This window comes from Carcharodon carcharias, chromosome 4 (assembly GCF_017639515.1).
Source record: "Carcharodon carcharias isolate sCarCar2 chromosome 4, sCarCar2.pri, whole genome shotgun sequence".
Lineage (NCBI taxonomy): Eukaryota > Metazoa > Chordata > Chondrichthyes > Lamniformes > Lamnidae > Carcharodon > Carcharodon carcharias.
The window spans coordinates 153,315,545-153,330,404 of record NC_054470.1 but is presented as its reverse complement, the minus strand read 5'-3'; the positions used below and the strand labels follow the sequence as shown (position 1 = coordinate 153,330,404).

The following is a 14,860-nucleotide window of genomic DNA, read 5'->3' as shown; positions in this document are numbered from 1 at the left end:
AGGCAGAGGGGGCTGTGAAAGGTTGCACATCCTTGGAGTCTCCTGAGAGGAGGCCCTCGGGGTGTCTGGCTGATGTTCATCATCCCTCTGGGTGCCCGAGGGCCCTGCCCTGACTCCTGCAGGGGATGGTGCACCTGGAGGAAGGTCAAGGTGCCTCATGCCCATGTCACTTACATCTTGATGGTTCCCACCAGGGTGTGTGGCCATGGAGTGCAGGGCTGAATGTAAATCGAGCAAGACCTGCTAGACCAAAGTCTCCATGGTGGTCGCCAGCCTTCCCATGGTGACTTTGTGGCGCTCACATGTTGGAGCCACGACATCAGACAGAACGCAGATGCACTCCTCCATCGTTCGCTCTAGTCTGTTGAGTGACTGTCGAATCTCTACCCGATGTTCCATCGCCTGTCGTTGCATCTCTAGTCTTGGTTTGGCGGCCGCTTCCAGAGGCTCATCATTTGACTTGAGCTGAATGAGCAGCTGGTCTCCAGCAGCCCTCCAAGTGCCGGAGACGTGGGCTGTCTCTGCCTCCGAATGTTGCGGGGATGTGTCAGTGAGGTGTTCTCCAGAAAGTGAGCCCGAGCCCAATCTATAGCTGTGTCCCACTGATGTGTGTGTCTCTGAGCTTGTGGAGGGTGCATGTGAGCGGAGTGATGGTTCTCCCAGAGCTTCCTCTTCGGACATAGTCTGGTGGCTTGCACTGGTGATTGACTGGCTTGGGGGCCTTGATCTTCTGATGTCTAGAGAATAGAAAATAGAGTTGCAGTTAATGAGCATGAGCTATGTAAGACTGCATGTGACTCACTATAATTGTCAAGATTTGATGAGTTGATGGAGCTATGATCGTACTGTTTTTGCTGGGAGCAGCCGATCTCCGCTTCCCCACAGGAGAGATTCCTGTCCTTCGCAGCCAGCTCAGCTACAGCCTCCTCAAACTTAGTGAGGATAATGATTTTGGCTGTCCCTCCCCCGGGTCTGTGATCTCTTGCGCCTGTTGTGCACCAGCTTGGCCTGTATGAAAAGGAAAGAAAGGCATGTGATGAGAAGGGATGGACCAGAGGTTGGGTGAAATGCATGTCCCCTGTGTGTGGTGAGCCCTCACCAGAAGGGCCAGAGGATGGAGTGCGAGCAACATGATAGATGGGATGGTGTGATGTGAAAGTCTTGGTGAGGGAATGAGTGTTGATATGTGTCCCCAGCTAATAGTTGTGTGAGATCCCTGAAGAGAGTAGCTGTTTGAGTGCATGATGCCATGAAGAGTGTTTGATATTGGAGGGAGTTGAAGGATGACATACCCGGACGAAGCGGATGAGATCATTCAACCTCTTCCTGCACTGGATGGCATTTTGGGCGCGGTTGCCAGCAATGCTGACCTGCTCCTCAGGCCAGAGAGGTGAGGCAGCTACACTCCCTCCAGCCATCCCTGGGATACAGGACTTGCCTGTGCGTCTGCACTCCTCTGATCAAGGCCTGGAGGACCTGGTGGGTGAAGTGGGGGACTGCCTTCTTCTCGAGGCTTTCAGCCTTCTTCTGGCTGCAAGACATCTCTGCACTTGTGCGGAAGACAGGTGGACTGGAGAGAGTGAGATTACGTGTTGGACTGACCTTTAAATATGGTGCCCGGATCTTCAACTCCGCCAGCTGATGGGCGGGCGGATGAATCAGCTCCTGACCCACCAGGTGATTTGGCCCAATACTCGCCCGTGTATAATTAATGACCCTCCAAGTGTGGAATTGGACGCGAGTTCCCACCATTCCAATCAAGGGGGTGGGTGCTGCAGAAACCCCGCCACTGCACTTAGTTTCATAAATGGAAAAGTCTGCCCTGTGTCATTACTCTTTGATCTCTCTATTCCTTTGTTTTGTTAAGAGTTTGACCATTTAATATACTTCATTTCAATGTTCTTTTTCCTAAGAAGAGCTGCTTCACATTTCTCTATATTGAATTCCATCTGCTACCTGTTTGATCATTGCAAAACCTATGTTTATGTCTTTTTGCCTTATTCTGTATTTTTTTTACTCATTACCATGTCCTGGAATTTAGCATTAACAGTTCGCTGGGCAGAGTTCCCTGGATATAGACAGATCCCTGGGCATACCAATAGTAGCCAAATGTAAATATAGGAGGATATAGCGGTTTAAAAATAATACCTGGCATAGAGTAGAAAAGCAAAGAGGTCATGCTAAACTTAGGCCACATGGTGTCCACTTTTCAGTTTCTTATTTTGGTATGGTGGTATGCCCAGTGACCTGTGTTAGGATTTCTTTTGTTTTCCATCAATATCAGTTACATGGACATAGGTGCAAGAGGAAAATATTTAAATGTGTTGCTAATACTAAATTCTGGGACATGGTAATGAGTGAAAAAGAATACAGAATAAGGCAGAAAGACATGGTGTTATGATCCCAGCTGATGTTACAACTGGACAAGCCAGATCCCAGGGTGGAACCCAGCTTGATAGATCCTAACTTTTATTTGTTTGTTTAGATACGTGGAGAGTAGCTACTGAACAGAGTCACAGGAGTCAGCTGATGAGCTTTTAACAAAAGAATAAAACATTTATTAAACAAAAAAAGATGAACTGTATTACGATACTTCTTCACCCACAGCTACACCTTTACAGATATATACAGATTTGTAAGGATAACACAACTTACAAAAGCTACCTTATACTCTAATCTCCACAGGAAGTACACAGTCCATATAAACCAATAGGCGACCTGTGGTCAGACACACCACACTCTGAAACCAAGTGACAGATGCCACCCCAGAGAGATGCTATGGATCTCTCCTCAACTCCCCCCAGACGTTTGTCACACCATGAGCCAACCAGTCTCACTGAACTTCGTCTTTCACATGAGGGTTTCCAATCTCCACTCTCCAAGACCTCCCTTGGAATCTTCTCCCAAACTGACGCTTTCTCTCAGATGCCTTCTGCAAGCATTCACCTCCAGGGTTTCAAACTCTCTTTCCAATGTTCCTCTCCCCTGGGTCACCACATGCATTCAAGATTTCCTCCATGCACTGTCTCTCACTGACTCAGCTGTCAACTGTACACCACTACTTCACATGTCCATAACAAAGAATTACAGACCTTCAGTTCTCTCTTTGGACCTTCAGGCTTTTCACAAGCTTTTATCTCTTTAAGCTTGAAACTTGGAGCCTTTCTCTGTTCTTCACTCTTAACTTCATTAACAGGGCCTTTTCCTGGTTCCTGCCCTTCCTTTGGCTAGAAGGTCTGCTTGGGACTTTCTCCTGTTCCACTCCTCTGGATTTGGGGACTTCCTTCTTTAGCTTGGGACTTGCTATATGTCCCTTTTGCTCCAGTCTCTGTCTGTCAACTCCTTTCAACTAACTTTGGCATGGGACTGGCTATCTGCCCCTTGTTGGTTGCTTTTGCTTGGCAGCTGTTTTCAGACTGAACTCAAAACTGCTGTTTCTTTAGTTTTGTGTGTGTGTGGGTGGATGTGTCTTGCCTCTCTGGATCCCTGGTTGCTTGGCAACAGCAGTTTTTCTACTCTTGCGTTTGCTTAACTTCGCTTCAGGAGTTGTAAAACTCATTAGAAATGCAGGTACCGTTTAAAGTGAAACTAAAACTCAACTTGACCTTTTTTGAACACATACAGAAATACAAATCAAACTTAAACTTTAAAGCTAAAACTCATTCCTAACACTCACAAATACAAATATAACTTACTTAAACAGTCTCTATTTCCTACCAATGGACATAGGTCATTGCAATGGCCAGATAGGTAGCAGATGCAATTCAATATAGAGAAATGTGAAGCAGCACTTAGGAAAAAGGCCTTGAAATGAAGTATATTTAATGCCTCTTTATTTTTGAAAATTTGAAATGAGACAGAATAAACTACTTAAAAATGCAAGGCTACCTTCCAAGGTGAAGGTGAAAAATAGGCAAATCCAGAGACCCATCGAAAGTCACCACTGTCTAAGGAAGAGACATTAAAATGCAAAGTGCTGGATATTGAAACAATAGCTGACACAGACAGTCACCCAAATCCCCTTGGAAATACACAATGGGTTTTGCAACATTTGTAACATCTTCTACATCTCACCACATCCATGAAGCCAGCTAATCCAAACCAACCGCAACATTTAAATATCTATGCCTTAAGGACAAACAAAGGGCACTTAACAGTATATTCTTTGAACTTTTAAAAATTGGAGTCTAACTTCCCGTATTTCTGTTACCTGTGTGTGTGATGTCGCTTTTTGATTAGTTTTTCTCGGGTTTAGTGGTTCATAAATTTGCCTTTTCTTTAACTCAAGAAAACCTTGTTTGATTGGCTCCTTATTGCTCACTGCAAAACTAGTTAAACACATTTGGATTTGGAAAAGGCATATCCTCGTGAAAAAAAAATAAACTTTTGTTGTGACCAACTGAGGAGGTTGAATAGAGGGGAGCCAGTTCACTCCTTCTCACCTGGTCAAAGTACTGTTAAGGCCACGGATAACGTATAGGAGAGTTATCAAGATGACACTCGTGATGAAACTTTAAGAAGTGACATTGGACAAACCAGCATTTTATTCACTTGAATAGGTTAATGGGTTAAGTGTTTGAGAAAAAGGGGGAAAAAGCTATTTCAGTTAACTGGTCGTCATCAACTAAACCCTGAGCTGAATCAGAATCACATCTCTCTGGGGCTGTTAGACTGTCACTAATAAAGATGGCAACTTAAGGCCATAAACTTAAGATTACCATCAAAAAAATCAGGGTTAGAAAATTTGTTTTGTGCAGAGGATTGCTGTCATATGGAACAACAACAACTTGTATTGTTATAGCACCTTTAATGTAGTGAAACGTCTCAAGGAGCTTGAGCTATTACCAAAACTTTAACATCGCACTGCATAAAGAGATTTTAGGACAGTTGAATTGGTCAGTAGGTTTTAAGGAACACTTTAAAGGAGGAGAGAGAGGTGAGGCAATTTAGGGAGGAAATTTGGGCTCTTTGGGCAGCTGAAGGCATGGCCACCAATGGTGGAGTGATGAAAATCAGGAATGGGTAAAAAGCCTGAGTTTGAAGAGAGCAGAGATCGTGGAAGATTATAGGGCTGGAGGATGTTGCAGAGATATATTGGAGTGAGGCCATGGACAAATTTGAGCACAAGGATGAGAATGGTAAAATCAGAACACTTCTGGACTGAGAGCCATTGTAGGTCAGTGAGCATTGTGGACAGGACTTGGTCTGAGTTAGTATGTGGGAAGCAGAGGTTTGGATAATCTCAAGTTTATAGAGGATGCAAAGTGTGAGGCTGGCCTGTACTGCATAGGAATAATTGTGCTAGGAAGTAACAATGGCATAGATGAGCTTTTCAGTACAGATGAGCCAAGGTGGGGTGGAGACAAGAGACATAATGGAGATGGAAACAGGCAGTCTTGGTGGAAGCTCAGCTCAGGTTTGGATAGGACATCAAGGTTAAGAGCCGTCCTGTTCAGTCTCAGACAGTGATTAGGGAGAGGGATAGATCTGATGGCAAGGGAATAGGGTTTGTGGTAGGGACCAAAGTTAATAGCAGTGGTCTTCCCAATATTTATGTTGAGGAAATATCTGAACGTCCAAACCAATACTGAATGTCGAGCAAGCAGTGTGACAAATTAGAGACATTGGAGGGGTCAAGAGATGATGGTGGGGTAGAGCTGGGTATTGTCATCATAAATTTGGAACCTGACATTGTGTTATAAATGAGAAATAGGAGGGCTAATAGATACATCTTGGTGGGGGCAGGGGGGTGGCTTCAATGTTAATAGTACCGGAGTAGGAAGAGAAGGATGGTGTGGTCAATTGTGTCAAAGGCTGCAGATAGTTTGGGAAAGATGAGGAGGAACTGTTTACCATGGCCACAGACACAAAGGACAAATTTGTCTTGATTGCATTGTTTCATGCTATGGAATCAGTTATCAAATATCTTTAAAAAGCAAGGTAGAAAAATTTTTGAGAAAGAAGAATTGTAAAAAAAAATGGTATGGAAAAAGAAGGGGAAAGGGTATAAGTAAACCATTCTTTCAGAGAGCTGGTAGTAACATGTGGGCCAAATAATCTCCTTCACCAAAAATTCTGATGGATTTACATCGTTTCAATCTAAAAAAAAACACCCATGTACCCTGCTCCCAATCTTTCTATTCTGGTAGATACCTTCTTTTAATACATACAAAAATCAATTTTTGCAATTTTTTTTTGGTCACACCTTATCAAATACCTTCCAGAAATCCATATACCAAACACTGCCCTGTGGCTATATAATTTACTGACTATACCCAAATAACCTATACCTTTCTAAATGATCACTGACTTCATCTTGTATTATAGGGCGGAATCGTCCCAGATTTGCAATGAGGTAGCGGGTGGGAAAAAGGAAGTTTTACCTGTTGGCCATATTGGCAGCTTTTCACGTTGTATCATCCCAATCCCACCTCATTAATCATGCATTCCTGGGAAACATGCCAGATCGCTGGAGGGGCATCCTCTCATTTGCCCAGACCACCATCACATCAGGCCTTCAGTAAACGGGGGTGGGGGGGTGCCATATTTAAAGGCCGCCCCGGCAAAGATCTAGCACTCTTCAATGGATAGGAAGCTGCTGTGAAATGATGGATGCTAAAGGGAGAAAACATGCTGCCCTCAGATTTAGCGATGTTTTCCTCGAGTGCCTAAAGGTCGCAGTGGAGGCTTGCCACAATGTCTTCCACCCCTGCTCTGGGCGGAGGCCAGCAAACAAGGTTACCAATCCTGCATGAGAAGCGGTGGCAGCAGTGCAAAAGAAGGTAGCCATCCAGTGCTGAAAGACGATGAATGGTCTCATCCGTTCTGCCAAGGCAAGTCACTCTTCTTATCGCTCTTAACTCACACACTCACAAACCCATCATACATCCACAGGGATCTCACACCTCAAGGGACAACACCACTAACTCTCACATCTTCATCAGGCTCATATCTTCAGGAACTGGCATCCTCATCCCGTTCATGGCTCTGCTCACCAGACAAACAATCAGCATAGTGCCATGTGTCCTGCTTACACTCTGCATCTGTTTTCATGCAGGAGAAACTGGCTCACAGCAGTGGGGAGAGGTCCGAGACGGGGGGATGGGGGTGGAGTGGCCCACATTAAACCCTTCATTCACTTTGAGGAGCGTGCCATCGCACTGACAGGCGAAGAGGTGGACTATGCCTGTGGCAGTGGTGAGGTCAGCAGCGACCAATCATGTGAGGATCCGATGCAACATCATCTCTCTCTCCTGCTTTTGACCCTGCTGTCATACTCTAATCATTTCTACTTTGGTTCACAGGGTGCTTTGCCAAGTGACCAATATCCTCAGCCAGGCAGTCCCTCAGTTCCAACCAGGTCCTTGCCTCCAGCCAAGAATAGCTGTAAATAAGCAGCCTGAAAACCCATCGCAACACTTACCCACACCCTCCACCAGTGCAGAGACACACACCGGTGGGACCTAGATGTAGAGTAGATGTACATTTCAATAAGATCACCCCTTGTTCTTCTAAACTCTAATGAATAAAGGCCTAACCTGTTTAGCTGTTCTTGATAAGTCAACCCCTTCATCCCAGGAATCAGCCTACTGAATCTCTTTTGAACTGCCTCCAATGCCTCTGTATCCTTTCTTAAATACGGGGACCAAAACTGTACACAGTACTCCAGGTGCAGCCTCACCAACACCTGCTCAGTTGTAACAAGACTTCCCTATTTTTAAACCCCAACCCCCTGACAATACAGGCCAAAATTTGCCTTCTTAATTACTTGCTGGACCTGCATGCTAACTTTTTTTGTTTGATGCACAAGAACATCCAGATCCATCTGTGCTGCACTTTTTTGGAGTCTCTCTCCATTTACGTAGTAGTCTGCCTTTTGATTTTTCCTACCAAAGTGCATGACCTCACACTTTTCTACATTAAACTCCATCTGGCAAATTTTTGCCCACTCACTCAACCTATTTATATCCCCTTGCAGATTCCTTATGTACTCATTACAATATGCCTTCCCACCTATTTTTGTATCATCAGCAAATTTGGAGATGTTACACTCTGCCCCCTCCTCCAAGTCATTGATATAGATAGTAAATAATTGAGGCCCTGGGACTGATCCTTGTGGCACTCCTCTATATACATCTTTCCAACCTGAAAAAGACCCATTAATCCCGACTCTTTGCCTTCTGTGTGTTAACCAATCCTCAATCCATGCTAATATGTTACCTGCAATATCGTGAGCTCTTATCTTGCGCAATAACCTTTTATGTGGCATCTTATCGAATGCCTTCTAGAAATCCAAGTACACTACATCTACCGGTTCCCCTTTATCAGTTTGGCTTGTTATATCCTCAAAGAGCTCTAGCAAATTTGTCAAACATGATTTCCCTTTCACAAAACCATGTTGACTGTTTGATTGTGTTAAGCTTTTCTAAATGTCCTGCTTTTTCTTCCTTAATAATGGACTCTAGCATTTTCCCAACTATAAATGTTAGGCTGACCGGCCTATAGTTTCCCGCTTTTTGTCTCCCTTCCTTAGTGAACAGGGGTGTCAAATTAATGGTTTTCCAATCCTCTGGGACTCTCCCGGAATCTAGTGAGTTTTGAATTATTTTGACCAATGCCTCCACTATCTCTGTAGCCACTTCCTTTAAAACCCTTGGATCCAGGCCATCAGGTCCTGGCGACTTGACTGCCTTTAGTCCCACTGGTTTGTCAAACTAATGTATGCCTTAGTTACGGTATGTCTTAGTTTTTGATTGGATACTGTTTTGACCATCTTTGTTAACCACAGGTGGGTCATCCTTCTTATCGAGTCCTTCTTTTTGACTGGAATAAATTTATGCTGAGCATTATGAAATATCTGTTTAGATGTCAGCCTCTGCTCATCCACTGACTTTTTGTCCATCATGATAGAGACTGTTGTAAGATCTTTTCTCCCATTAGCTCCTTGCTTATCTGATATCTTTGGAATGTTTATAGTGTCCTCCACCATGAAGGCCAATGCCAAGTATTGGTTTAAATTATGTGCCATTTCCTTGTTCCCCATTTTCAATTTCCCAGTTGCATCCTCCAAGGGTCTCACGCTCACTTTAGCTATTCGCTTTCTTTTTATATATCCATAGAAGCTCTTGCTGTTTGTTTTTATATTTATTGCCTATTTACTTTCATAATCAATTGTCTCCCTCTTTATTAGCTTTTTAGTTATCCACTGCTTTCTCCTAAAAAATTCCCAATCCTCTGACCTACCACTAGTTTTCGCTGCTTTGTATGCGTATGTTTTTGACTGGATACTTTCCTTGACCACCTTTGTTAACCACAGGTGCTTCATCCTTCCCATCGAGTCCTTCTTTGTGACTGGGATAAATTTTTGCTGAGCGTTATGAAATATCTGTTTAAATGTCTGCCACTGCTCATCCACTGACCTTCCCCTTAGTCTTTTTTCCCAGCCTGCTTTAGACAACTCTTTCTTCATACCTCTGTAATTGCCCTTATTTAAATTGAGGAACCTGGTTTGAGTTGCTCGTCCTCAAACAGAGTTTGAAATTCCACCATGTGATTGCTACCCCTTAGAGGATCCTTAACTACGAGGTCTCTTATTAATCTTACTTCATTACATATTACTAGATCTAAAATGGCCTGTTCCTGGGTAGGTTCTGCAACATATTGTTCTAAGAAACAACCCCTGAGGCACTCTATAAATTTGTCTTCCATGTTACCCCTGCCAATCTGGTTTGTCCAGTCAAAATGTAGATTAAAATCACCCATGACAATTGTAGCGCCCTTCTTAGACGCCACCATTATTTCTCGATTTATACTTTGTCCTACTGTGACGCAACTCTTCGGAGGCCTTTAGACAACTCCCATCCATGACTTCTTCCCCTTGCTATTCCTTATTTCTACCCAAACTGATTCCACATCACAATCTATGACACCAAGATCACCACTCATGCCCACAATGATACCTTCCTTTATTAACAAAGCTACCCCACCTCCTTTTCCTTTTTGCCTATTTTTTCGGAACATTGAATACCCTTGAATATTGAGTTCCCAGTCTTGGTTACCCTGCAGCCATGTCTCTGTAATAGCTATCAAGCCATATCCATAAATTTCTATTTGTGTCGTCAACTCACCTATCTTGTTACAAATGCTGCGTGCATTCAGATAAAGGGCTTTAAGCTTTGACTTTTTACCATTATTACTCATGCTGGTTCTAATTTTTTCTGTACTCTACTGCTAATATTTTCTGTCCCTTCCTGTCACACTTTGATTATCATTCACCTCTTCACTACCCTGCACCTCTGCTCTCTCGTTTCTTATTGATTTTTTAAAACTTCCCTTCAATTGCACCCTCTCCCCCACTAATTAGTTTAAAGTCCTATCTACAACCCTAGTTGTACAATTCACTAGGACACTGGTCCCAGCATGGTTCAAATGAAGGCTGTCCCAACAAAACAGCTCTCTCTTTCCCCAGTACTGGTGCTGGTGCCCCATGAATTGGAATCCATTTCTCCCACACCAATCTTTGAGCCACGCATTTACCTCTCAAATCTTATTTACCCTACACCAATTTGCCTGTGGCTCAGGTAGTAATCCGGAGATTATTACCTTTGTGGTTCTGCTTTTTAATTTAGCCCCGAGCTGCTCTTAGTCCCTCAGCAGAAACTCTTTCCTAGTCCTATGCTGGTACCTTCGTAGACCATGACAACTGGATCCTTCCCCTCCCACTCCAATTTCCTCTCCAGCCCAGAAGAGATGTTCTTAACCTTGGCACCAGGTAGGCAACACAGCCTTCAGGACTCTCTATCTTTGCTGCAGAGAACAGTATCTATTCCCCTAGCTATGCTATCCCCTATTACTGCTATATTCCTCTTTTACCCACCCTCCCCTACTTGAATGGCACTCTGTACCACGGTGCTGTGGTCAGTTTGCTCATCCTTCCTGCAATCTGTGCCCTCGTCTACACCGGGAGCAAGATCCTTGTACCCATAGGACAAGGGCACTGCTGAGGCTCCTCTAAAGCTAAATTCTGGATCCCCATACCTGCCTTAGTCACAGTCACACCCTCCTGTCCCTGACCATGGGCCAAATTTGATGTAATTAGTCTAAGGGGTGTAACTGCCTCCTGAAACACAGTGCCCAGGTAACTCTCCCCCTCCCTGATGTGTCACGGTGTCCGCAGCTCGGACTCAGCTCATCAACTCTGAGCCGACGTTCCTCGGGCAGCCAACACTTGCTGCAGATGTGGTCACTCTGGATCGCACCAATGTCTACTAGCTTCCATTTACTACTAGTAGGCCGAGAATAGTAAAAAATTTCTGACCACGTGGTTGCACCAGTGAACACATTTTGCCACTTTATAATCTGAAAATATATTCACTTGCACTGAATAATGTGTAGTGGTGTCTTTAAGCTTCATTTATATGCTTTGTGAGTCCTCCCTGCCCCCCGCCCCCAACTAGCAATTCAGCGGCATGCAGCCAACCCACAAGTGATTCAGAAGGGAGAAGTGTGTGTGTGTGGCAGGGTCTTTCGGAGCCTCTTGCAAGCACTCTCCCACAGACACAGAGCCTTCATCCATCACATTCATCTTAATGTCCTGAGCATTTTTAATGCTGCCTGCTGGGGTTCTTTTTCCGTTGTCCATCTGAGCTGACCTGCATCTCCGCCCGGCCACTGATCGCACTCCCATGCAGCTCATCTTCCACCCAACACAAGGCTGCTATCACATTCAATTTTGCAAGATGGTACTACTGAAGTATGTCTATAGCTCCTCCATCCTTTCCTCTCACCCAGTCACCCATGGCCTTTCCGCCATCACTGTTGACCCCCCCTCATCTTCCACCTCCTCATCATCACCTACCAGCCAGAACCCTATTCTTTCCAGGATGTCCAGGTGAAAGTGCACTTTCCCTATCTTTCTGAGAATCCAACCCCCATTCACTTTGACCTCCTGAACCTCCTCCTTCCCAACCCCAGGGTCCATGTCTGCATCCGAGTCCCCAACGACCACCCTCACCATCCCTTCAACTGTTACCGTCACACCCTCATGCATCCGCCCTATTGGCTCACTCTGCCTTCTCACCATTCCCTCCTACCACGCCCACTCTCATTTCCCTCCCCAGGAGGTAGTCATCATTTCCACAGACCCCTCCCTTGCACTTTCACCTGGACATCCCCCCACCCTTACTCTTTCTTCCACCCTTACTCCTCTCTTCCCCTGGACTCCTTCCACCCTGTGAATTCCTTCCTCCCCCTGGACTCCTCCGGCAAACTTCTTCCTCACCCCTGGACTTCCTCCTCCCCCCCCGGACTCCTTCCTCCCTCTGAACTTCTTCCTCCCCTCGGACTCCTTCCTCCCCCTGAAGTCTTGTCCCCCTCCAAACTCCTTCCTCCCCCCGAAGTTCTGCCCCCTCCAAATTCCTTCCTCCACCTGAGACCCTTCCCTCCTCCTCTTTCCCTTAGACTTTCCTCCTCCCTTACACCTACCTCCCCAGTTGCTGCATTCTCCTGTTACACTCTCCTCCCCTGTACTCCCACACCCTGTACTCCCTGCCCACTTCCAACTCCTAACCTCAACACCCCCCGACACCATTGTTCCCCCCTTCCCAACCTCACCCACTGGTGCACCTTCCTCTCCCACCACAGTTGGATCTTCCTCTCCATCCCCTCAATAATTGACAGTAGCAGACCATGGTCAGAACACTGATATACTGAAGCAGACCCTCAACGGTGACCTTCCAGCTTCCATGAGCTGCTTCATGGCAGAGCTATGCCCATCAGAATCTACCCAGCATGTGATGCACGGGTTCCTCCAGGGCCTGGTGCTGTAGGGCTCCAGCATCTTTTGCTGCTCGGTGTCCGCAATATGAGCAAGGCCTGACGGTAATTCCTGACTTCTGCATGTCACACTTGTCAAGATGTATTCTACACTGACATGTTTTCCCGCCAACGTGGGCAGTAAAGTTGATGTGGTGGGATGATTCCGGAGAGCAGGGCTGATAAAATGGGGTTCCTGATGTCCGGCAGCGGGAAATGCCATTGATGGGCTGAGCAGATGATTACAAACAGGTTTCATGATGGTGTGAAACTGATTTTTGGGCTTCCCGCCATATTATCGGCTCATACCCACCATGATGCCTGATGCCAATGATCATGGAAAGTTTTGTCCATAGACATACAATGAATATAAGACTTACTAGCCTAAAGTTCTCTGTATCCACTCTTTCTTCTGTTTCTAACAAAGATGTAATATTTCTCACCCTCGAGTACTTTGGTACAATCCAAGTATTAAAACAATCCAAGGAGAGGAATAATTTTGTCTATCCAAGGACAGAGGTACAAACTTGGACGTTTCTTAACTTTTAATAGAGGAATTAAACTATTTACCTTCAATTGCTAAACTATGAAAACAGATTTAGGGGATTGAGACTGCAGCAAAATGCAGCATTCATTTGTTTAATCACTGATGTAGAGAAGTGGAGGCAGACATTTATTAAATTAAACTGAGAATGTCGGACATAAGAGATTATTTTCAAAATTAGGAAATATAAATTATGTAATAGTTTGTTGATTGACTCTTCTGCAGATATAAATGCTTTGCTTGGAGAATGATTCACTGAAGCTGCTCCACCTCTGATACCTCATCCAAATTCCCAGACAGATGAGTATTGAGAGACTAGCTAACCACAGGGAGGAAAATATGATACAGATCCTCTTCTCACCTAGCATGCGTTAATTTGCACTTCCAATATGAGTAATTAAGAAATAATTGGAAGCAGTAACCCAAACTTAATTTTCTTCTTTCCGATCTGGAGATACTGTGGAACTTACAGGCACTTTCTCCTGAAGAAGGTGGGGCAAGCCAGGTGTATTCCTGACTCCCACTACCTGGCTGGAAGATGGGAATCCAGACCTATCAAGTATACTGAAAAATAACGTGCTTATGATTTTGCAACATAAGACAACAAAAGCATTGATATCTCACCCTCTCCACCCAGGTGGTGCATTAGCACATTCTCGGATGACATGTCAGTCAATCGAACAGTCTTAGCGACCTTGGAAATTTAACAAAATCAGGCATGAGTAGAGTAAAATAAAATGGCAAAATGCATCTGATTAAAATTTTCCTGGAGCAGCAATGAGTGGGCTGCTCTTACTGGATAGCTCGCTGATGAGACAGTGAATGGATTTTCTATCGGCTTGATTTGTATTCTTCCTTCCCCACCCAGATATGTAAGACACTCTATAATCTTGGTGTAGTAATAGGTATGTTGAATTTGTTGATGAAAATTGGAAGGGATTTTACCTTGTGTATATATATAATTTTTTTTAAGTTGTAGATTTGTCACTCACAAACCCTAGATTTCAGAATGGTCCTGATGGATTGGAAGGTAGCAAAAGTTAGTCAATTAATTAAAGATAGGAGGGAGAGAGAAAATAGAGCTACAAGCCAGTTTGTCTGACATCAGTAGGAGGGAAAATATTAGTATCTTTTATGAGGGACTTGATAACAAGGCACTTAGAAAATCATATTACAATTGTGAAGAGTCAACATGGGTTTATAAAAGAAAAATTGTACTTGATCATTTTTTTTTAGAATTTTTTGAGGCTGGGACTAGCAAGGTGGATAAAGGGGAACCAGTGGATGAAGTGTAACTGGATTTCAAAAGCATTTGATAAGGTGTCAAGTAAGTGCCTATTGCACAAAGTTAGGTCTCATGGGATTGGGAGCAGTATATCAGCATGGATAGAGAATTAGTTAATGGATAGAGAAGAGAGAGTAGGAATAAATGGGAAATTTTTGGATCGGCAGGCTGAGTGCCATTAGGATCAGTGCTTTGGCCTATCTATTTATAATCTATGC

At 44.4% G+C, this 14,860-nt stretch overlaps 1 protein-coding gene across 1 annotated transcript in view; it reads right to left on the bottom strand.

Annotated features, from left to right (window-relative positions):
- marveld2b (MARVEL domain containing 2b) overlaps positions 1–14,860 on the bottom strand; it is a 74,881-nt gene that overhangs the window by 59,735 nt on the left and 286 nt on the right. The window lies entirely within an intron of this gene.